Source organism: Rana temporaria, chromosome 4 (genome assembly GCF_905171775.1).
Source record: "Rana temporaria chromosome 4, aRanTem1.1, whole genome shotgun sequence".
Lineage (NCBI taxonomy): Eukaryota > Metazoa > Chordata > Amphibia > Anura > Ranidae > Rana > Rana temporaria.
The window spans coordinates 93,122,855-93,145,804 of record NC_053492.1 but is presented as its reverse complement, the minus strand read 5'-3'; the positions used below and the strand labels follow the sequence as shown (position 1 = coordinate 93,145,804).

At 45.6% G+C, this 22,950-nt stretch overlaps 1 long non-coding RNA gene across 1 annotated transcript in view; it reads right to left on the bottom strand.

Moving 5' to 3' along the window:
* The window catches only part of LOC120936372, a 35,198-nt gene extending 13,121 nt beyond the window's left edge, over positions 1-22,077 (bottom strand). The window contains exon 1 of the long non-coding RNA XR_005748609.1: positions 21,476-22,077. This is a non-coding gene — a long non-coding RNA (uncharacterized LOC120936372). The remainder of the gene's footprint in view (positions 1-21,475) is intronic.
* Between the last annotated feature and the right edge of the window lie 873 nt (positions 22,078-22,950).

Sequence of the window (22,950 nt, the reverse complement as noted above, 5' to 3'; positions counted from 1 at the left end):
TGTCTAATTGGGCCAATGTGGCCATTTCACTTAGGGGTGTACTTACTTTTGTTGCCAGCGGTTTAGACATTAATAGCTGTGTGTTGAGTTATTTTGAGAGGACAGCAAATGTACACTGTTATACAAGCTGTACACTTACTACTTTGCATTGTAGCAAAGTGTCATTTCTTCAATGTTGTCACATGAAAAGATATAATAAAATATTTACAAAAATGTGAGGGGTGTACTCACTTTTGTGAGATACAGATACTGTATATATATATATATATATATATATATATATACACACACAGTTGCAATAAATAGTATGTGAACCCTTTTGGAATGAAATGTATTTCTGCACAAATTGGTCATAAAATGTGATCTGATCTTCATCTTGTGCCGCGTACACACGGTCGTTTTTTGTGATGAAAAAAAACGACATTTTTAAAAACGTCATTTAAAATGACCGTGTGTGGGGAAAACTTTGTTTTATGTCTTTCGAGCATGCTTCAATTTTTTATGTCGTTTTTCAAAACGTAATTTTTTGTGTCATAAAAAATGACCGTGTGTAGCTAAAACGACGTTTTTAAGCCCGCGCATGCTCAGAAGCAAGTTACGACGCGAGCTTGAATGGAACAGAGTGCCGCAGTAAGTGCTGAATGTAACCACGCTTTGCTAGAGCTTGTTGAAAAAACGATGGTGTGTATGCTCCGTCGTCTTTTAAAATGATGTTTGAAAAACGTTGTTTTTTTTCATGCAAAAAAATTACGTTTTTTTTCATCATAAAAAACGACCGTGTGTAAGCGGCATAAGTCACAACAATAGACAATCAAAGTCTGCTTAAACTAATAACACACAAAGAATTAAATGTTACCATGTTTTTATTGAACACACCATGTAAACATTCACAGTACAGGTGGAAAAAGTATGTGAACCCTTGGATTTAATAATTAGTTGCACCTCCTTTGGCAGCAATAACTTCAACCAAACATTTCCTGTAGTTGCAGATCAGACGTGCACAACAGTCAGGAGTAATTCTTGACCATTCCTCTTTACAGAATTTTTTCAGTTCAGCAATATTCTTGGGATGTCTGGTGTGAAACGCTTTCTTGAGGTCATGCCACAGCATCTCAATCGGGGTGAGGTCAGGACTTTGACTGGGCCACTCCAGAAGGTGTATTTTCTTCTGTTTAAGCCATTCTGTTGTTGATTTACTTCTATGCTTTGGGTCGTTGTCCTGTTGCAACACCCATCTTCTGTTGAGCTTCAGCTGGTGGACAGATGGTCTTAAGTTCTCCTGCATAGTGTCTTGATAAACTTCGGAATTAATTTTTCCTTCGATGATAGCAATCTTTCAGGCCCTGATGCAGCAAAGCAGCCCCAAACCATGATGCCCCCACCACCATACTTCACAGTAGGGATGAGGTTTTGATGTTGGTGTGCTGTGCCTCTTTTTCTCCACACATAGTGTTGTGTGTTTCTTCCAAACAACTCAACTTTGGTTTCATCTGTCCACAGAATATTTTGCCAGTACTGCTGTGGAACATCCAGGTGCTCTTGTGCAAACTGTAAACGTGCAGCAATGTTTTTTTTGGACAGCAGTGGCTTCCTCTGTGGTATCCTCCCATTCTTGTTTAGTGTTTTATGTATCGTAGATTCGCTAACAGGGATGTTAGCATATGCCAGAGACTTTTGTTAGTCTTTAGCTGACACTCTAGGATTCTTCTTTACCTCATCTTTACAGGACGGCCAGTGCTTTACTTTCTCCATTTATAGACAATTTGTCTTACCGTTGACTGATGAACAGCAAGGCTTTTGGAGATACTTTTATTACCCTTTCCAGCTTTATTCAAGTCAACAATTCTTAATTGTAGGTCTTCTGCGAGGCATCATTCACATCAGGCAATGCTTCTTCTAAAAAAGCAAACCCAGAACTGGTGTATGTTTTTTATTGGGCAGCTGTAACCAACACCTCCAATCTCAGCTCATTAATTGGACTCCAGTTGGTTGACACCTCACGCCAATTAGCTCTTGGAGATGTCATTAGTCTAGGGGTTCACATACTTTTTCCACCTGCACTGTGAATGTTTACATAGTGTGTTCAATAAAAACATGGTAACATTTAATTCTTTGTGTGTTATTAGTTTAACCTCCCTGGCGGTATGATTATTTCAGATTTTAGGTGCTGAAAGCGGTATCATTATTTGCAAAGACATTTGGCGTTTTATACTGTAGGCCTGTAATTCTTAGGAATAACTCACTTAATTTTTTTTATGATGAATTTCCCCACAAATCGCTATCGCACAATTCTGCAAGTGATTATAATTTATTATCGCTGTTTTCTAGCTCCTCTAAAACCATTTTTGACATAAAGGGACACTTTTGGACAATCTACAGTTTGCAGGCAGAAAGAACTGTTTTTAGTATATAAAAGTACATGTAGGACACTGGGCAGACCACTAGGGACAAAGGGTGTGTGTATTTTTTACATACAGTACTGTTTACCTTTTTGAATTTGGCGCCGTTCTCCGCCCCCCGTGCGTCGTAACGTCACAGAGAACGGAGATCGGCGGCACAGGAGGACGAGGTCCCGCTCGCTCACACAGCGCGGCGGCATCGCTGGATCCAGGGACAAGGTAAGTAACTTTGTCTCTGGCTGCAGCGTGGCAAAAACGAGTCTGACTCGGGGAAACCGATTTTGGTATAAAAATCTTACCCCGAGCCAGACTCGGGAATACCGCCAGGGGGGTTAAGCAGACTGTGATTGTCTATTGTTGTGACTTAGATGAAGATCAGATCACATTTTATGACCAATTTGTGCAGAAATCCATATCATTACAAAAGGGTTCACATACTTTTTATTGCAACTGTATATATATATATTTAAAAATTCAAGCTGCATTAATGTAAATATATATACAATATTAATACCTTCAATTCAGCTTTAAAGTTTGCATAAGGTTTTAGTGACTTGGTTTACTTATATGTTAGCAAAGATGAGTAATTTGTAGGGACAGGAAGCAGTTTATTACGGGAATTTAGTAACTTTTGTGCCTAACAGAGTTGCTTCTCTCCACTTATCTGTTACTTAATGGACTCTTGCATCAATGATTTGGGTCAGTGACTCACCAAGCATTAAAACCAAAAGCAGTCAGGCGTCTAGCATGCTCAGAAGGGGGTCTGTAATGGAAGCCCACATATTTTAGTAGAGGGATTCCTTAGAAATAAATGTCTCTAGTGGAGTATTGGCTCGCTTGAGCATTACAGCATAGAAAACAAACAATATTTATTAGCTTATTTCCAATTATTTTCTTGAAGGGAAATTTGGCAGGAGCCCAGTCAATAAAAATACCTGTTTGTTTGAAAAGCCTTTACATACAATTAAGCAGCAGATGAGTGAAAACCAGATGAGTAAACTCTGAATCATGACCATTAGTCGAAGCTGTTACACGTTCTCACACTCATGCGTGATGGAAACCGTCTGCTCTTAGTTTTGTCTGCACCAGGTAAAAATGGTGAATGTATTTACCTCTATTATATTTGAGTCAAGTTAATAAGACTTTCAAAGGAGACCGCTTTAAATGACTGCCACACAAAGCTATCACAGGTTTGCATTCCACAGACAGTACACACTCCGAAAATGAATGGACCAGACATGTGTGTGCATGAAAGCTGTCACAGGCCTATAAGCTGCTTTGCTACTTATGACTTTCTGTGTGTGGACTCTATGCTGGCAGGTCACCTCAAAGTATGGACTGATGGGTTTAATAACAGATGTTTTATGTTTATGTTAATTTGAAAAGTATTTTGTGTAATAAAAAGGGCTGCTACGGCCTATGTTTTATTCCAATTTCAGTGTGGTTTCATTAGTGGGTATTGGTAAGTGTAGGGTTGCCACCTGTCCAGTTTTGACCTGGACAGTCCGGGTTTGGACACATGTGCCCGGTTTTCAAGCAGCCTGAAACCCGGGCACATATAACCTAGAGCGGCGCAACCCGATTCCCGCGCCCGCCTTCAGTTTTACACTGTCACACACACAGTAATGCCCTCTCAGTCAGCTACCCCTCTCAGTCAGCTACCCATCTCAGTCAGCTACTCCCCTCCCTCAGTCAGCTACCCCTCTCAGTCAGCTACCCCTCTTAGACAGATACCCCCCCATCTATCAGCTACTCCCCCCTCCTGTCAGCTACCCCTCTGTCAGCTTCCCCCCTCTGTCAGCTACTCCCCCCTCAGTTAGCTACTCCCCCCTCAGTTAGCTACTACCCCCCCATCAGCTACCCCCCCTCTGTCAGCTACCCCCACTCTGTCAGCTACCCCCCCTCCACTGTCAGTTACCCCCCTCCACTGTCAGCTACAACCCCTCCACTGTCAGCTACAACCCCTCCACTGTCAGCCACCCCCTCTCTGTAAACCACCCCCCTCTCTGTCAGACACTACCCCGTCAGCTACCCTTTCTCTCTGTAAGCCTCCCCCTCTCTATGTTAGGCCACCCCCTCTCTTAACACCTTTCTCTCTCACCTCCTCCCTCTCAGCCCCCTTCTCTCTCCCACCCCTCCTCTCTCTCACCCCACTCCCAAATCCCTTCCCCTCTCTCTCACACTCCCACCTCTTTCTCACCCCCTCTATCTCCTGCCTCCTCACCCCCTCCTCTCCCCCTCCTCTCCCCCTTTCTCATCTCGCTCCCCCCACCTCTCCCCCCCCCTCAGGGGACGAGGGCCCCATGGTTCCTAACAGCGGCCCTGTGAGTGAGTGCACAAGTTCGGATGTGTTTTGATTCCTGTGTCACTGATGGGGGGGGTTCCCTGATCTATTAGAGGTCTCTAAGGCGGGGGGGGGTGCTGTTATAAGAGGACCTAATGGGGGTCCTCTATGGGGGACCCCTAAATTATGCAGGGGGTAACACTGACCCGTATTTTATGAATGGGGTGGCAATGACACCTGTGTTATAAGTGGTAACGAAATCCAATAAAGTGTGCCGCATTATTGCTTTCCTTAGTGCACCCAAAGGTGTCCCAGGTCTTTACAATCCTATAGTGTATACTACAAAAAAAAATTGCCATGCACCGCTAAAGTGTTCGGGTTTGGCTTGAAGAAAAGGTGGCAACCCTAGGTAAGAGGTTGGAGTAGGGGTTCGTTCAAGCAGAAAGGTACATCTGTTATACAATGGTCATGGTACATGCAGGGCTGTATTAAGATACCATGATGTCCTAATAACATGTACACCCTTGTCCAGGAATGGACTGGCCATCAGGAGTTTCTTGGTGGGCCGATGGCTCAGTGGGCCGGCTTCAGTCATTGATCATGTTTCCCTATGTAGCACCTGTGTACTTTTCAGTACAGGTGCTATGTCAAATTTAGTGGGATGAGAGAGTTATTTGCTCTCATCCATGTTGATTTGTTTAAATTCGGCTGTTGCCAGCCCTGAACTGTCCTGTGGGTCATTCTGTGCTCCAGAGATGTAGTTCCATCTCTGGGTGGCAGGTTGCACCAGAGGGTTCCAGGCGGAGGCGCCCTTTATCCAGCAGCCAATTAGAGGAGTGTTTCCCTAGCGGGGCATGCTGGGGGAGGGTATTTCTATGGCAGACGCCATTTTTTGGGGTTATTCGCGGGTTCCTGGTTCCAGGTGCGGCACCCACCTTTCGGGTGTGCGCACATCACGGGCCCCGGCGATATGGCCTACCAGGCCGGGGCGCACGTGCTACGTGGAGTTCCTGACTCTGGGCCCTCATGGCCCAGAGCAACTGATACTGCCAAGGGGCCCCAGTGACTTACTGGGTCCCCCACCTCTATTAAGAAGATCCCAAGCGAGTTGTGCTGTTTGGTGGGGAGTCAGTCTGAGGTGAACCCGGAGGCAGGTGATCCAATAGGGCTTAGACGAACCATTGGGGATCTGGGTGACCGGACACTAACAGGTTGTATGCTGCAAACTGTCAGTCGGGGGCCCCAAGTATAACAAGTCTACCTGAGGAAGATTCAGGCGAAAGTGTGTTTACTGGGAGGATTCGCTCTAACATCCATGTCCATGAGTATTGGGCCGGTGGCAGATGCCCTTTACTAATCTTTATTTAACCAGAGCCATGTCGGTGGCAGAGACTTGTTCCTTTCCCTGCGGTTCCGAGTGACACCCTGGCTGCCAGACCTGTGAGAGGGACCTGTCCAGGGGCACTATACCCACTCCGGCTGGAGTGGCGACGAAGCAAGATCAATCATTGGAGGCAGGACTGCTTTCTCTTATCCATAGCCTGAATCTGCAAAGTTCTCTCCTTTTCACCAACCTATCCTATCTATCTCAAGCAGACTGTTGGTCATGTTGTTTGACCCAAAATAAAGGCACAGAAAACGTCAATCAATCGTCTGGACATTCTGTCATTGCTCTCGTCATCGTCATTACCCCTAGACACATCACAGAGGTAACACAATTATGCCGATCCCAAATCTAACCAGCGGCTCCTGAGGGGGTAGCGCTACACCTATATTAGGGAACACACGATCAATGAAGCTGCCACTGTGAAGAACGGGGAAGCTGTGTTTACACACAGCTCTCCCCATTCTTCAGCTCCGGGGACCGATTGCGGGACTCCAGTGGCGATCGGGTCCGCAAGTCCCGCGTCCGTGGTCACGGAGCTTCGGACCGGGTCGTGGGCGCGCGCCCGCCACCCATGGCTGGGCACTTAAAGAGGATGTACAGGTACGTGCTTGTGCCCAGCCGTGCCATTCTGCCGACGTATATCTGCAGGAGGCGGTCCTTAAGTGGTTAAACATGTCCCTTTAAGGAAAAAAAAATTAAAAAAAGGTCCTTAGGTGCACTGTATAAATAGTGAAAATTTAATATTCGTCGGAAATGGTGGCAAAATTTCGGTGCATATTAGCTCATTATGACTTTTGCCTTACAAGAGAAAAAAAAAAAATTGATGCGGGTTTACAACCGATTTAATGTGCGTTGAAAATATCGGCCATCAACACCAAGAACCCCCCACCCCGTTTATAAAAAAAAAATGCAAATTGTCCTGCGACTTGGGACTGGAAAGTTGCAGGATAAGTCAGACCCGATGAGAACCGCTCATATCTGTGCAACTTCAAGTCACAGCGACTTCGAAGTAGTCCCTGCATTACTTTTGTCCCACTTTGATGTGACTTGAGGTCCATAGACCTCCAGAATACACAGGCATTGCTTCAAGTCGCTGCAAAATCGCAGCAAAAAATTGTGGCAGAATCTTGTGACTTTCACAATTTTGATGCGACTTAAAGCAATGCCTGTGTATTCTGGAGGTCTATGGACCTGAAGTTACATCAAAGTGGGACCAAAGTAGTGCAGGGACTACTTTGAAGTCGCTGTGACTTGAAGTCGCAACGGTTCTCATTGGAAATCATGGGGTATGACCTGTCATGCAACGATGAAGTCCCAAGTCGCAGGACAAGTAATGCAGTATGTCTGCAGTCTCTGGTAATCTTGTGCAGTATGTCCGCAGTCTCTGGTAATCTTGTGCAGTATGTTCGCAGTCTCTGGTAATCTTGTGCAGTATGTCCGCGGTCTCTGGTAATCTTGTGCAGTATGTCCGTAGTATCTGGTAATCTTGTGCAATATGTGCGCAGTATCTGGTAATCTTGTGCAGTATGTGCGCAGTCTCTGGTAATCTCGTGCAGTATGTGCGCAGTCTCTGGTAATCTCGTGCAGTATGAGCACAGTCTCTGGTAATTTTGTGCAGTCTCTGGTAATCTTGTGCAGTATGTCCGCAGTCTCTGGTAATATCGTGCTGTATGTCCGCAGTCTCTGGTAATTTCGTGCAGTATGTCCGCAGTCTCTGGTAATATCGTGCAGTATGTCCGCAGTCTCTGGTAATCTTGTGCAGTATGTCTGCAGTATCTGGTAATCTTGTGCAGTATGTCCGCAGTATCTGGTAATCTCGTGCAATATGTCTGCAGTATCTGGTAATCTTGTGCAGTATGTGTGCAGTATATGGTAATCTTGTGCAGTATGTGTGCAGTATCTGGTAATCTTGTGCAGTATGTGCGCAGTCTCTGGTAATCTTGTGCAGTATGTCCGCAGTCTCTGGTAATATCGTGCAGTATGTCCGCAGTCTCTGGTAATATCATGCAGTATGTCCGCAGTCTCTGGTAATCTTGTGCAGTATGTCCGCAGTCTCTGATAATATCGTGCAGGATGTCCGAAGTCTCTGGTAATTTTGTGCAGTATGTCTGCAGTCTCTGGTAATATCGTGCAGTATGTCCGCAGTCTCTGGTAATCTTGTGCAGTATGTCTGCAGTCTCTGGTAATTTTGTGCAGTATGTCCACAGTCTCTGGTAATCTTGTGCAGTATGTCCGCAGTCTCTGGTAATCTTGTGCAGTATGTCCGCAGTCTCTGGTAATCTTGTGCAGTATGTCCGTAGTATCTGGTAATCTTGTGCAATATGTGCGCAGTATCTGGTAATCTTGTGCAGTATGTGCGCAGTCTCTGGTAATCTCGTGCAGTATGTGCGCAGTCTCTGGTAATCTCGTGCAGTATGAGCACAGTCTCTGGTAATTTTGTGCAGTCTCTGGTAATCTTGTGCAGTATGTCCGCAGTCTCTGGTAATATCGTGCTGTATGTCCGCAGTCTCTGGTAATTTCGTGCAGTATGTCCGCAGTCTCTGGTAATATCGTGCAGTATGTCCGCAGTCTCTGGTAATCTTGTGCAGTATGTCTGCAGTATCTGGTAATCTTGTGCAGTATGTCCGCAGTATCTGGTAATCTCGTGCAATATGTCTGCAGTATCTGGTAATCTTGTGCAGTATGTGTGCAGTATATGGTAATCTTGTGCAGTATGTGTGCAGTATCTGGTAATCTTGTGCAGTATGTGCGCAGTCTCTGGTAATCTTGTGCAGTATGTCCGCAGTCTCTGGTAATATCGTGCAGTATGTCCGCAGTCTCTGGTAATATCATGCAGTATGTCCGCAGTCTCTGGTAATCTTGTGCAGTATGTCCGCAGTCTCTGATAATATCGTGCAGGATGTCCGAAGTCTCTGGTAATTTTGTGCAGTATGTCTGCAGTCTCTGGTAATATCGTGCAGTATGTCCGCAGTCTCTGGTAATCTTGTGCAGTATGTCTGCAGTCTCTGGTAATTTTGTGCAGTATGTCCGCAGTCTCTGGTAATATCGTGCAGTATGTCCGCAGTCTCTGGTAATCTTGTGCAGTATGTCCGCAGTCTCTGGTAATTTTGTGCAGTATGTCCGCAGTCTCTGGTAATCTTGTGCGGTATGTCCGCAGTATCTGGTAATCTTGTGCGGTATGTCCGCAGTATCTGGTAATCTCGTGCAATATGTCCGCAGTCTCTGGTAATCTCGTGCAGTATGTCCGCAGTCTCTGATAATCTCATGCCTATTTAGAGTCCTTCATTACTAACAGTGTAATTTTTTAGTTTGTTTGCGCCAATCTGTAAGGTTGCACTATATACCATGATTTGAGATGCTGGGGCTATATACTCTGTCCTGTGATGCTGAGCTCTATACTCCTGACACTATGAGTGGAAGCAAGTGGAATACAGGGGACGGAGTGGGTGGATTCTATAAGGGGTGTGGCTTATGAGAAGTGGGATGGGCCAAATGCTAAAACTTCACCAGCCGCCACTGACCAAGAGAACGAGTGCCGAGGAAGCTTATGTCACAGCTGTGTGTGGCCGCCGTCCTTCCGGTTTGTCCGGCCGCCATGGGAGAGACCTGTGAAAGTGGGCCGGCCTGGATGAAGTCCAGGGCCAAATTTTTGTCCCAGTCCAGCCCTTCCCTTGTCCTAAACAAGGGCTATCATGTCAATTTAGTTTTTGGCTGAGCTGTTGTTAGCTCAGTATAGTATAGTTTTTCACCTAGTTTTTCTCTAAGCTTAAAGAGGAACTGCAGCCTGCTTACATAATTTGTAATAAAAACATCTTTACCATTCTAAAGCTTCCCTCCAACATTCCCTGCAACCACTTTGCATATTATTTTATATATACTGTGATTCTGCACTTGCCAAATATGCTGCAGAAATCTCCCTCCGCTAAATCTGGCTGCAATCATTTTAACTGTGGGCAGCTGAAGCTGCTGCCTGTTCATTTCCTGGATTTACACAGACACACAGAGGCTGCGGCACACCTCCAGCTCTCATTGGTCCTCTTATGACTCATTATGACTCATCCCCCTTCCTTCCTGGCAAACTCTCACAAGACTGAGAGAGAGAGCTGTGCATGATGTCATAAGCCTAGGCTTTTTTCCAGACACAAATCAGGAAGTGGGCTGTATAAGGTATTTACTGGCATAGAAAAACAATTTTATTATCCAAAGTTAAAACAACAAGGGCAGAGGATTTAATAGATGGAAAGATAAAAAAAATACTGACGTTCAGCTTTAAGTTGGCTTGTGATTTCTCACTGTCACCAGTATATGTCACTGGTAAAAGTAGGAGATTTTGCAAACAAAACAAAGATATGAAAATGTATATTTTCTTCAGTCAGTCCGGAAGCTGGCACTGCAAGAAGGGGATACAAATATTCGGGATAGGCCACATCAGTGTTTCTCAACTCCAGTCCTCAAGGCGCCCCAACAGGTCATGTTTTCATGATTTTCTTTTAAGATGAAGCAGCTATGGTAATTACTAAGGTAGTGAAACTGATCAAATCACCTGTGCAAAATAATGGTATGCCTGAAAACATGACCTGTTGGGGCGCCTTGAGGACTGGTGTTGAGAAACACTGGGCCACATGTTCTCTCTCTTCCCCTGGGCTAAGGCCCAGGGAAGTGCTGCTGGATGGAGCTCTGCTGTTTTGGGGCCTAACATGTGCTGAAGTGGTCCTGCCTAGAGGAAGCTATGCCAAGGAGGTGATCCAGGGGAGGCCCCTTGCTGGAGAGAGCTAGGAGGAAAGCTGGTCTCTCAGAAGGGCCTGGTGAGTCACGTGGAAGATGCACAGAAATTTGGGAACGTGTTTACAGTGTTGTTGGGTCAACTTAAATGTTCTAACACTGTGGAACTGAACATTGATCTGGATCTGGAGAGTCTGTAAGTGATCTGCTATGGTATCAGGGACCCCAACCCTCAACTAACCATTCTGCAATAAAACTTTAAAAATACAAAAGTGACTGGCACCCAATATCCTTTCTCAGTCTCCCTTATTTAGCACTGGTTTAAAAAGCAAGCCTGCCCCTGCCACTGGAGGTGCTATTTTTCATTTGGAGTATCTGTGAGTTGCTACAAACATATACACGAAGACACCTTTTTGTCACTTAATTGCTCTGCAAAAATGAAAACAAGAATTTTTGTAAGCACAAGAGAGACTTTGTGACTTCACTCCACATCCCTTTAACACCTTCCCCAGGACCCTTATACACAGGCAGCAAAGGGTTGATTCATCCACATTTTTACTATCCCCCGACTGCTAACCTAAAGCCTACCATGGCACCTAGATGGGTTGGTGCACATGCCACAGCCATGATGCTTTGTTTCTTGTCTGTGAAAACTTTAGGGTTGATTTACTAAAGGCAAATAGACTGTGCACTTTCCAAAGTGCAGATACACTCTGCAAGGGTAGTTGCTCCAGAGCTTAGTAAATGAGGTAAAGCTTCACTTTGAAAAAAATACCAATCAAGTTCAAGGGGAAAAAAAATGCATTTTTGCTTGTACATGATTGGATGATGGAAGTCAACAGAGCTTCTGCTCATTTACTAAGCTCTAGAGCAACTGCTCTTGCAAACTGCAACTACACCTTTCAAAGTGCACAGTCTTTTTGTCTTTAGTAAATCAATCCCTTTAACTCAGTTTTTAGAGTTTAACGGGGCAACACCACCCATTAACCACTTAACCCCCGGACCATATTGCTGCCCAAAGACCAGAGCACTTTTTGAGATTCGGCACTGCATCGCTTTAACTGACGATTGCGCGGTCGTGCGACGTGGCTCCCAAACAAAATTGGCGTCCTTTTTTCCCCACAAATAGAGCTTTCTTTTGGTGGAATTTGATCACTAATAATGGCGATCAGCGTTTTTTTTTTTGCACTGCGACATTGTGGCGGACACTTCAGACACTTTTGACACATTTTTGGGACCATTGGCATTTTTATAGCGATCAGTGCTATAAAAATGCATTGATTACTGTAAAAATGCCACTGGCAGTGAAGGGGTTAACACTAGGGGGCGGGGAAAGGGTTAAGTATGTTCCCTGGGTGTGTTCTAACTGTAGGGGGGGTGCCTCATTAGGGGAAATGACCGATTTTCTGTTCATACATTGTATGAACAGAAGATCAGCATTTCTCCCCCTGACAGGCCTGGGAGCTGTGTGCCCGGCAGCGATCGTGCCCACCGGGCACGCGCACGGGAGTCGGGGGCGAGACCCTAGTGGCCTGCGTGAGAGCCGACGTTATGAGAATGAAGAAAAACACCCAATCCAAAGAGTGGGCAAAGTCGGACTTTGAGGCACGTGGAAGTATAAAAAATATAATTTATTACAATAGATATAAAATGTACAATAACAATGGTATAATGGAATGTGGGTAAATTACAATCACATTACAACCATCTGGATCAAAATTGTATGGATAGTGAGTAAATCCTATTGAAGTCGCCTACGCGTTTCACCGTGGGGGCTTCTTCAGGACGAAAAAACAGGATTTGTGCTTATATACAGCTATTGTTTCACAATCTGATGCACTACAGTGGGTACATCCATCCAGGAAATATCCAATATTAAACAGAATATCTGCCGATGATGTGAGATGATTAACAAGTCACTTTTAATGGTATCGGGGAGGGTCATCAGTAGTTCAGGCCATATGTGTCTAAGATGACATCAACGAATGAGTGCTTCAATCCATATGTATGGAAGGGCAGACATAAGGAAGGGGGGTGTAAGTCGAAAAGCAAATCCCCCCTGACAGTCCACCGGGGGACTTAAAAACTGGGGCAGAGAGCAGCTCAATAACTAAGAGCCTAGGATAGCCAAAGTGTCCTAAATAGCAGGGATCCTCTGATAAAATGCTTTTTAGCAGCGCAGCGTCCGTGTGTGCCCCAGGGTCACAGCCTGTGCTGCCGGCGTTATATTACATGCTCTCGCGCAGGGGAGCCGACTTGCCGCCGTAAAACGACGGTGGGCGGTCGGCAAGCAGCTAAGGTCACTAGGATTGTGCCACAACTGTGAACCCAATCTTTGGGATTTGAAAAAAGAAAAAAACAAATTGCACATAAGAGGTGGCGAGGTCAACTCCTGAATGACTGGAAGCCACTGCCCTACCACATTCGGAAAAAGTGCTTTTTAGAGGGTGGTAGAAATTACCACCACAGTTTGTTTGCTGATCTTATATAATGAGTTCCATTGTGAGAAGTCAATCTATCCAATGAAGATCTGAGAACCCGTGGAGAGCGCAACACGGGATCGTGCCCACGGAAATTTGGGGCTCAGGTAAGTAAAACAGGGGGGACACTGCAAGGCGTTGTTTCACCTTAATGCACAGAATACATTAAGGTGAAAAACACAAAGGTTTACAACCACTTTAAGGGCCGGTTCACACTACTGTGACTTCAAAATCGTGCGATTTTACCGTGACTTCGCGGCCGCGATTTTGCCAGTCTATAGAGCTGAATTTGCATTGCACATGGATCAAACTCGCACAGGACCCTTTTTTAATGCAGCTTAGATTCGCAACACATTGATGTGAATGGAACTCATGGAAAACTATGTTAGTAAAATGAGTTGCAAATTTGAGCAATCGCAACGAATCAAATTCGTAATAGAATTCGCAGCAGTGTGAACTGGCCCTCAGACTTTTTTTCAGCGAGAACGCAGTTCCGGCACCTCCAGCACAGAATGTATGTACTGTCAAATGGGTTGGGGAGTACTTGAAGGTCTATTGATACTGACTGCTGTGGATCTCTTATAGCTGGGGGCAGGGATGGACTGGCCATTGGGACTACAGGGAGTTTCCTGGTGGGCCGATTGCTCAGTGGGCTGGCTTCAGTGTCAGCGGACTGCCGCCCCCCTCCGCTCCTCTGTCTCTCCCTTCCTGCAGTGCTCACCTCCTCTCCCTCCCCGCAGCGCTCCCCTGGGGGGACAGAGAAGCAGGGGGAGGATCAGAGGAGCATGGGGGAGGGGACAGAGGAGCATGGGGGAGGGGACAGACAGCTGACTCAACAGGGAGTTGAGTCTGGCCTGGGAGTTTCTTACTTCTGCCTAAACTTGTCCCATAAGGGGGGGGCACCAAACTGATTCTTTGCCCCGGGTGAAATAATGTCTAGCTTCCCCAATGGTACTGCCTATAAGAGGACCAGTACCAGCCGTTCTACTCTAATAAATAGAACAACTAGTGGCTAGTGAAGGGGGAGAGGGGGCTTGGGTGGCCGGGGGGGTGTGGGAGTTGTCGGGCCGCCATGGGAGAGACCTGTCAAAGTGGGCCAGTCTGGATGAAGTCCAGGGCCAAATTTTTGTCCCAGTCCAGCCCTGGCTGGGGGTTGTAGTGTTGCTAGGGGTGGGGGGTCAAGTATTGCTGGAGGGATCCAATATTGCAGGGGGATCTGTTTCAATTGGGGAATCATTTTCTCTGGGGTTTTTATGATGTTGGGGGGGATATACTGTTAAAGGATGGAGGATCTATTGATGCTGTCTGCTGGGGGATCTGTTGTTGCCAGCAGGGGAATTTTTGTTGCTGTGGCAGATCTATTGTTGCTGATGGGTGTATTTTGCTCCTGGGGTGGGTGTATTGTTTCTGGGGGGAGGGTCTATTGTTGCTGAGCAGGATCTATTTTTATAATATCATACAATCCAATATACACAATTCTATACCCACAGTTGATCCAGAGGAAGGTGAAAAACCCCAGCAGAGCATGATTCAATTTGCTACAGCAGGGAAAAAAATTCCTTCCTGGTCCCCCGAGAGGCAATCGGATATCCCCTGGATCAACTTTAACTTTGTTGTTGCTGAGTGATCTACTGTTGCTGGGGGGGGGGGTCTATTATCAATAACCAATTCCGTACAAATAACGTAACACCACCAAATGATACTTTGCTCTGTATACTCTAGGAGGTGGATAAGGGGTGAAGGAGACAATGAATGGTGCTTAGAGATGGGTCTGAGTGGAGAGAGTACCTGGTTGCACCTATTCTTTGAGAAAAAGAGCCATGAATATACTCATTAAATACTCAAAACAATCAGTCACATTAGTGCAGATCATTTGTGTGGGAAAAAAAAAAATGTAAGACTGAATCCAAACATTTTTTTCCTAAAATGAGCAAATAATGCAGGTTAATGAGGATATCCTTCAGTGACCTGACCCCGATGGTGTACATAGAATGGGGACAAGTGCAGCGAAGGACAGTCACTTGCCATCTCTGCTTATAGCGAGAAGCATGGAAAGAATAGGCCGGCTATAATTCATTCCATTAAATGAAAGAACATGTTAACCTTGTAACATCCCTCTCCTAATTACCCTGACAAGTGCTTCTAACCTGCGTTTATTTCTTTGAAGTGGTTTACTTTCTAAAATCGAAATGCAGTGTCAGTACATTTACTGGGAAGGTACGGGGAAATCGGAGAACTCTTCCAATGAAAAGACTATGTACTCGAATTGTTCATGGAATAATTATACCTGGAAATAAGACGGTGGCAGTTGATATTAGGATTCCACGTTCTCAGCTAAACCTGAACGTCTTTAAAAGTCCATTATTAGTCATTATTAAAATTTAGTTTTGAAAAGTTTCTTTTGAATGTGTCTTTGTTGCCTTGAGTTGGTGAGAAATTGTGCTTTATATACTTCTGGGCAATGATTTTCTTTTTTTCCCTCCCTATTGGTCAGGTAAATACACCATATACAGTGCTTTGTTATAGCAGATTGGTAAGTACAACAAAATACTTGTGGATCCTGCCACTAAAATCCACTGCTGTCCTGAGTCCTGTGCGCTCTGCAGTGTAACATGTTTGGTACATGGGGACAACAATTTTTCAACCCCCCAACCACACACACACACAACAAAAAGAATACAGCTGTAGTCAGTGGCGTAGCGTGGGGGGTGCCAGGGGGACCACCGCCCCGGGCGCAAAATTTAGAGGGGCGCTGTCACAAGTGTGGAGAGGAGGGAGCACCAACAACAGATGGAACATAGGAACATATGCATAATAATCACCACTCCAGGCTTTACCAGACATTATCAAGCACACTCTCCTCTTCCCTACAGCCACCCCTGTCTCACACAGTGGATCATGTGACCAGATTGGAGCTAGCTGAAAATAGGTAAGTCCATGGGTCAGGGAGGTGCAAATTACTTGCCTCGCCCTAGGCACTGACAACCCACGCTACGCCACTGGCTGTAGTTAAATTACACTAAAAGAGGGAGGAGCAGAAATGGTCATAGTTAAAGCGTTATGTCTATGCAGGTCAAGGGCGCCGGTATAGATAACACAAAACTGTGCAGCTTTGACCAAAGTTTAACCACTTCAATACAGGGCACTTATACTCCCTTCCTGCCCAGGCCAATTTTCATCTTTCAGCACTGTCGCATTTTGAATGACAATTGCGCCATCATGCAACACTGTAACCAAACAAATTTTTTATAATTTTTTTTACCCACAAATAGTGCTTTCTTTTGGTGGTATTTGATCACCACTGGGTGTACTTGAGCAGAATCATTTCTTGTGCTGTTATACAATGTACCTGCTTTGCTATTGTACTGATTTTGGTAACCTTTTGGGTTGCCCCTTTGTTTTCTTTTTCTCAATAAAATAACGATTTCAAGTAAAAAAAAGACCGAAAAAATTAGATTTTTTTTCTTCTTTTCTGTTTAAAATTTTGTAAATAAGTAAGTTTTCTTCTTCACTGAGGGGCACAGATGAGGCGGCACTGATGATGAGGCACTAATATGCAGCACTGATGGGTACTCATAGGTGGCACTGATGGGTACTCATAGGTGGCACTGATGGACACTGATAGGCGGCACTGATGGGCACTTATACGTGGCACTGATAAGCACTTATAGGCATCATTGATGGGCACTGATAGGCGGCACTGTTGAACTTATGGGTGGCACTGATGGGCACTGATAGGCAGCACTGATGAGAAGGCACTGACAGGCATTACTGATGGGCACTGATTTGCATCCCTGTGGGCACAGGTGGGCAACCCTGGTGGGTCTGCACTGATAATAAATGCGCTAATTATCAGCACAGACCTTTTCTGTCAGGAAAGCTGATCGGCTCTCCTCTACCCACAACAAATCATACGAATAGAAGAAAAGCCCATAAACGGCACTTCCTGGTTATGATGTGACCAGCTGTGATTGGACACAGCTGATCACATGGTAAAGAGCCTATGTCATAGGCTCTTTACCAAGATTAGAGATGTGGAGCGACACACCACACCACCCATCGCCATTCTGCGTACCCCTGCGGTTGGCTCATCCTGCTGGATGTCATATTTTGCAGTCTGGATAACTAGTGGTTAACCGGTTAAGACCCGGACCATTATGCAGGTTAAGGACCTGGCCCCTTTTTGCGATTCGGCACAGCGTCGCTTTAACTGACACTTGCACGGTCGTGCGACGTGGCTCCCAAACAAAATTGGCATCCTTTTTTTCCCACAGAGTTTTCTTTTGGTGGTATTTGATCACCTCTGCGGTTTTTGTTTTTTGCGCTATAAACAAAAATAGAGCGACAATTAAAAAAAAAAATCAATATTTTTTACTTTTTGCTATAATAAATATCCCCAAAAAATATATTAAAAAAAAAAACATTTTTTTCCTCAGTTTAGGCCGATACGTATTCTTCTACATTGTTTTGGTAAAAAAAATACCGCAATAAGCATTTATTGATTGGTTTGCGCAAAAGTTATAGGCCCAGATTCAGGTAGGGAGCGCGTATTTGTGAGCGGGTGTAACGTATCCTATTTACGCTACGCCTCCGCAACTTTGACAGGCAAGTGCAGTATTCACAAAGCAAAGTTGCGGCGGCGTAGTGTAAATAGGCTGGCGTAAGCCTGCCTAATCCAAATATGGAACATGTGTTTTATGTTAATTTCTTGTGACCCCACGTAAATGACGCTTTTTACGAACGGCGCATGCGCCGTCAGTGAAAGTATCCCAGTGCGCATGCTCCAAATTAACCCCCAAAAAGCCAATGCTTTCGACGTGAACGTAAATGACGCACAGCCCTATTCGTGAACGACTTACGCAAACGACGTAATCAACGGAAAATTTGACGCTGGTCCGACGTCCATACTTAACATTGGCTGCGCCTCATATAGCAGGAGTAACTTTACGCTGGAAAAAGCCTAACGTAAACGGCGTATCTGTACTGCGACGGCCGGGCGTACATTCGTGAATTGGCGTATCTGGCTGATTTACATATTCTAGCGTACACGCCCCTAGTGGCCAGCGTAAATATGCAGTTAAGATACGACGGCATAGGCGACTTATGCTAATAGTATCTTAGCAAAATTCTGGCGTATCTGATTCTTTGAATCAGGCGCCAAGATACGACGCCTCAGACTCAGAGATATCTCCAGATACGCCGTTGTATCTCCTACGTGAATCTGGGCCATAGTGTTTACAAAATAGGGGATAGTTTTATGGCATTTTTATTAATTTTTTTTTTAGTAATGGCGGCGATCAGCGATTTTTTTCGTGACTGCGACATTATGGCGGACACATCAGACACTTTTGACACATTTTTGGGACCATTGTCATTTTCACAGCGAAAAGTGCTATAGAAATGCACTGATTACTGTGAAAATGACAATGGCAGTGATGTGGTTAACCACTAGGGGGCGCTGTAGGGGTTAAGTGTGACCTAATGTGTGTTTCTTACTGTAGGGGGGCGTGGCTGTACGTGTGACGTCACTGACCGTTGTTCCCTATGACAGGGAACAGACGATCACTGCCACTGCCACAGAGAAGAACAGGGAAGGTTTGTTTACACTCACCTCTCCCCGTTCTTCAGCTCCTGTGACCCGATCGGGTCCCACGGGCGCGGTCACGGAGCTTCGAACTGAGTCGTGAGCGTGCCGCCGCCGGCGCGCTTGCGTCCCACGGCTTGGTTCTTAAAGGGGACGTACATGTATGCCCTCGTGCCATTCTGTCAACGTATATCATCGTGCGGCGGTCCTTAAGTGGTTAAAGTGGTTCTAAAGGCAGAAGGTTTTTGCCTTAATGCATTCTATGCATTAAAGTAAATAACCTCCCGTGTACAACTCCCCCCTCCACCAGCCCCCTTATACTTACCTGAGCCCAATCTCGATCCAGCGATGTGCATGGAAGCAGCGGCTCTCCCGGGTCTTTCTCTCCTCATTAGCTCATACAGCAGCAGGAGTCATTGACTCCTGGCTGTTAATCACAGCCAGTGAGCCAATGAGGAGTGTGTGAATGGACATGTGTCTGTTCACAGTTGACCGACATCTGATCTGATCTGATCCTGTCTGCTAAAAACAAACTCGGGGGATCGGATGGCAGTCAGGTGTAAACAGACAAGTGATTTGTTTACGTCCGACCACCCATAGAGGAGAGTAGGCTGTGTCTGGGTTTGCTCTGCATAAGCCAGTGTTTCTCAACTCCAGTCCTCAAGGCGCCACACCAGGTCACGTTTTCAGGATTTCCCTCGGATAACACAGCTGTGGTAATTACTAAGGCAGTGAAACTGATCAAATCACAGGTGCAAAATAATGAAAATCCTGAAAACATGACCTGTTGGGGCGCCTTGAGGACTGGAGTTTAGAAACATTGACATAAGCAGAGCGGACATAGACTAGTCATCAACCTGCTTAGCCGGGATCAGTGGGCAGATTCCCTGCTGAGCTGGCGGACCGCAGCAAGTGGATCCACCCCATGTGGAAGGGGGCCTAAAACCAAACACATGTTAATTATACAGGTTCTGTGGCTGATTAAGTGATTAAGTGGCTGGTAAGTGGTTGTAGAATCCTGACTGGACGTCATATGCAATCCTCAGGATTCTGAGCCGCTGCACGCCCCCGGGGGCGCGCATCACGGCAATTGTTGTTGCAGGGTGTCAATCTGACACCCCGCAACACGATCAAGGTAAAGAGTCTCTCACGGAGACTCTTTACCACGTGATCAGCCGTGTCCAATCACGGCTGATCACAATGTAAATAGGAAAAGCCGGTAATCGGCTTTTCCTCACTCGCGTCTGACAGACGCGAGTAGAGGAGAGCCGATCAGCTGCTCCTGTGACAGGGGGGGTTTGTGCTGATCGATTATCAGCACAGCCCCCCCGAGGATGTCCACTGGACCACCAGGGATGCCCACTGGACCACCAGGGATGGCCACTAGACCACCAGGGATTAAAAAAAAAAAGTATGCCACCCTAGACCACCAGGGATGAGGAGGACACAAAAAATGGATGCCAATCAGTGCCGCAATGGATGCCAATCAGTGCCCACAATGGGCATCACTGATTGGCAGGCATTGCTTGGCACTGATTGGCATCCATTAGTACAACACATACAATAGTGCCCATCTATGCCCATCCGTGCCACCTATCAGTGCCCATCCATGCCGCCTATCAGTGCCCATCCATGCCGCCTATCCGTGCCCATCCGTGCCATCTATCCGTGCCCATCCGTGCCGCCTATCCGTGCCCAGCCGTGCCGCCTATCTGTGCCCATCTGTGCCACCTATCTGTGCCCATCCGTGCTGCCTATCCAAGCCCATCCATGCCGCCTATCCGTGCCGCCTATCAGTGCCCATCCGTGCCGCATATTAGTGCCCATCAATGCCACCACATCAGTGCCACCTCATCGGTGCCCATCAGTGCCGCCTTATCAGTGCCCGTCAGTGCAGTACCATCAGTGCCCATCAGTGAAGGAGAAAATGTACTTATTTACAATGTTTTATAACAGAAACAAAAAAAAACGTTTTTTTTTTCAAAATTTTCGGTCATTTTTTTATTTTTTTTGCAGAAAATAAATATCCCAGAGGTGAACAAATACCACCAAAAGAAAGCTCAATTTGTGAGAACAAAATGATAAAAATTTAGTTTGGGTACAGTGTAGCATGACCGCGCAATTGTCATTCAAAGTGCAACAGCGCTGGAAGCTAAAAATTGGTCTGGGCGGGAAGGTGTATAAGTGCCCTGTATGGAAGGGGTTAAATTAATCTCAGAACCTATGTAATTCATATGTGTTCGGGTTTAAAGGGATGAGGTGGCAACCCTAGGCTATGCATTTGATCCACCTGTAAACCAACAAGGGTTTCAAGCGATGCCGTTTTCGAGGTTTTCTACACCAATACCTAGTTAAAACAACAAAAACATTTAAAAGTCTACAATGCCTTTAAGGGGTTTAATAGATACTGAAACGTTATCATCTATTTCTTTCTCCTAATATTATTTCTGTGTTTTCCGGAAGAGATATTTTTTTTTGACACGCTACTCACGAGCTGCTCCCTTAAAGACAACACAGCTGCTTCGGTAGCAGGAAACGAAGCCTATAATAGTGAGTAATCCAACAAGTATGTGGATGTGTCAATACGTTTGTCTCAAGCTTGGTATTTATGTCTCTTACCAGCATCTCTGTAAAGAAGCGTGCATCATGCTGCGATTGGTCACAGGAGGATTCAGGGCCTGAAAACTACCAATATTACCAAAACGGTCATTTCATCAGACTCAAATGATTGAGTTTTGTTTTTTCTTGTGTGCCTCCATCGTACAATGACCCCATGGTATTGCAGAGAGTGGGTGGGCTGGGCTCTCCACAATGACCTTTCATAATGCCGCTTCAAGCACTTGAAGTGGTTGCTTGTCTGTCAAGTATTCATATCCACATATGAAGAAGGGGGAACGGCTTGTCTGGTTATTGTAGGAAAACACACGTGCTAAATAAAGAATGTGTTTGGACACAGCTGACACTGGCATGTCCCAACACTTCAGAACAGAAAGGGTGCAGCTGCATTCCGAGATTGTGCCAGAGTCCAGGAATTGTTTCATCTCTCCTCCACTATAAGCCTTGACCACAGTCTAAAATTCTACCCACTATTTCCTCCAGAGCATGCTGAGAGAATTTCCCAAACATCTTGCAAATTACATGGAGTGCTGCAGGGAAGTGATATCACTGGGAACTATGAGGTAGATTCACGTACATAGGATTAAATTTAGGACGGCGGAGCCAGCCTGTTTAGGCTACACCGCCGTAAATTAGCTAGGCTAGTAGTGATTTTCAAACCACTTACCTGCTAATCTACGGCGGCGTAGCCTCAAACGAGCGGGCGTAAGGGCGCCTAATTCAAATGACTAGGAGGGGGGCGTGTTGTATTGAAATGAGGCTTGACCTCAAGTTTTTTGACGTTTTTGGACACTGCGCATGCGCCGGGCGACTACATTTCCCAGTGCGTATTGCGGCTAAGTACGCCGTACAGGCCTATTGATTTCGCCGTGTACGTAAACGACGTAAATCCCGATTCGCGGACGACTTGCACAAACAACGTAAAAAATTCGAACCTCGCGGCGGGAACGGCGGCCATACTTAACATTGTTATTCCACCTCATAGGTGGAATAACGTTCGGCGGCCTATCCCTTACGGAAACAACGTAATGCGACGGTGTAGGCCTGGCGTACGTTCGTGAATCGGCGTATCCCCTCATTTACATAATCTACGCCGCCCGCAATGGAAGCGCAATCTAGCGGCCAACAGAAACATTGCAAGCTAAGACAGAACGGCGCAAGCCGGCCTATCTTAGCTTTGTTTAAGTGTATCTCTGTTTGAGAATACACTTAAACAAACGCCGGCGTAGATTCAGAGTTAGGTCGGCTTATCTACTGATAAGCCGGCCTAACTCTTTGTGAATCTACCTATATGTGCCTGCTATGTTATAATGCTAGAAACTTGGCCATGCATGGAGGAATTTGTTATCATTCGCAAGCAAGCGCTCTTTAAAATATTGCACACTTTGCAATCTACTGAAAATATTGATCAAATGTATGATCGATTAGTCATAAATGTAGATGATCAATTATAAACAAGTGTTTTTTTTTCCGATTAG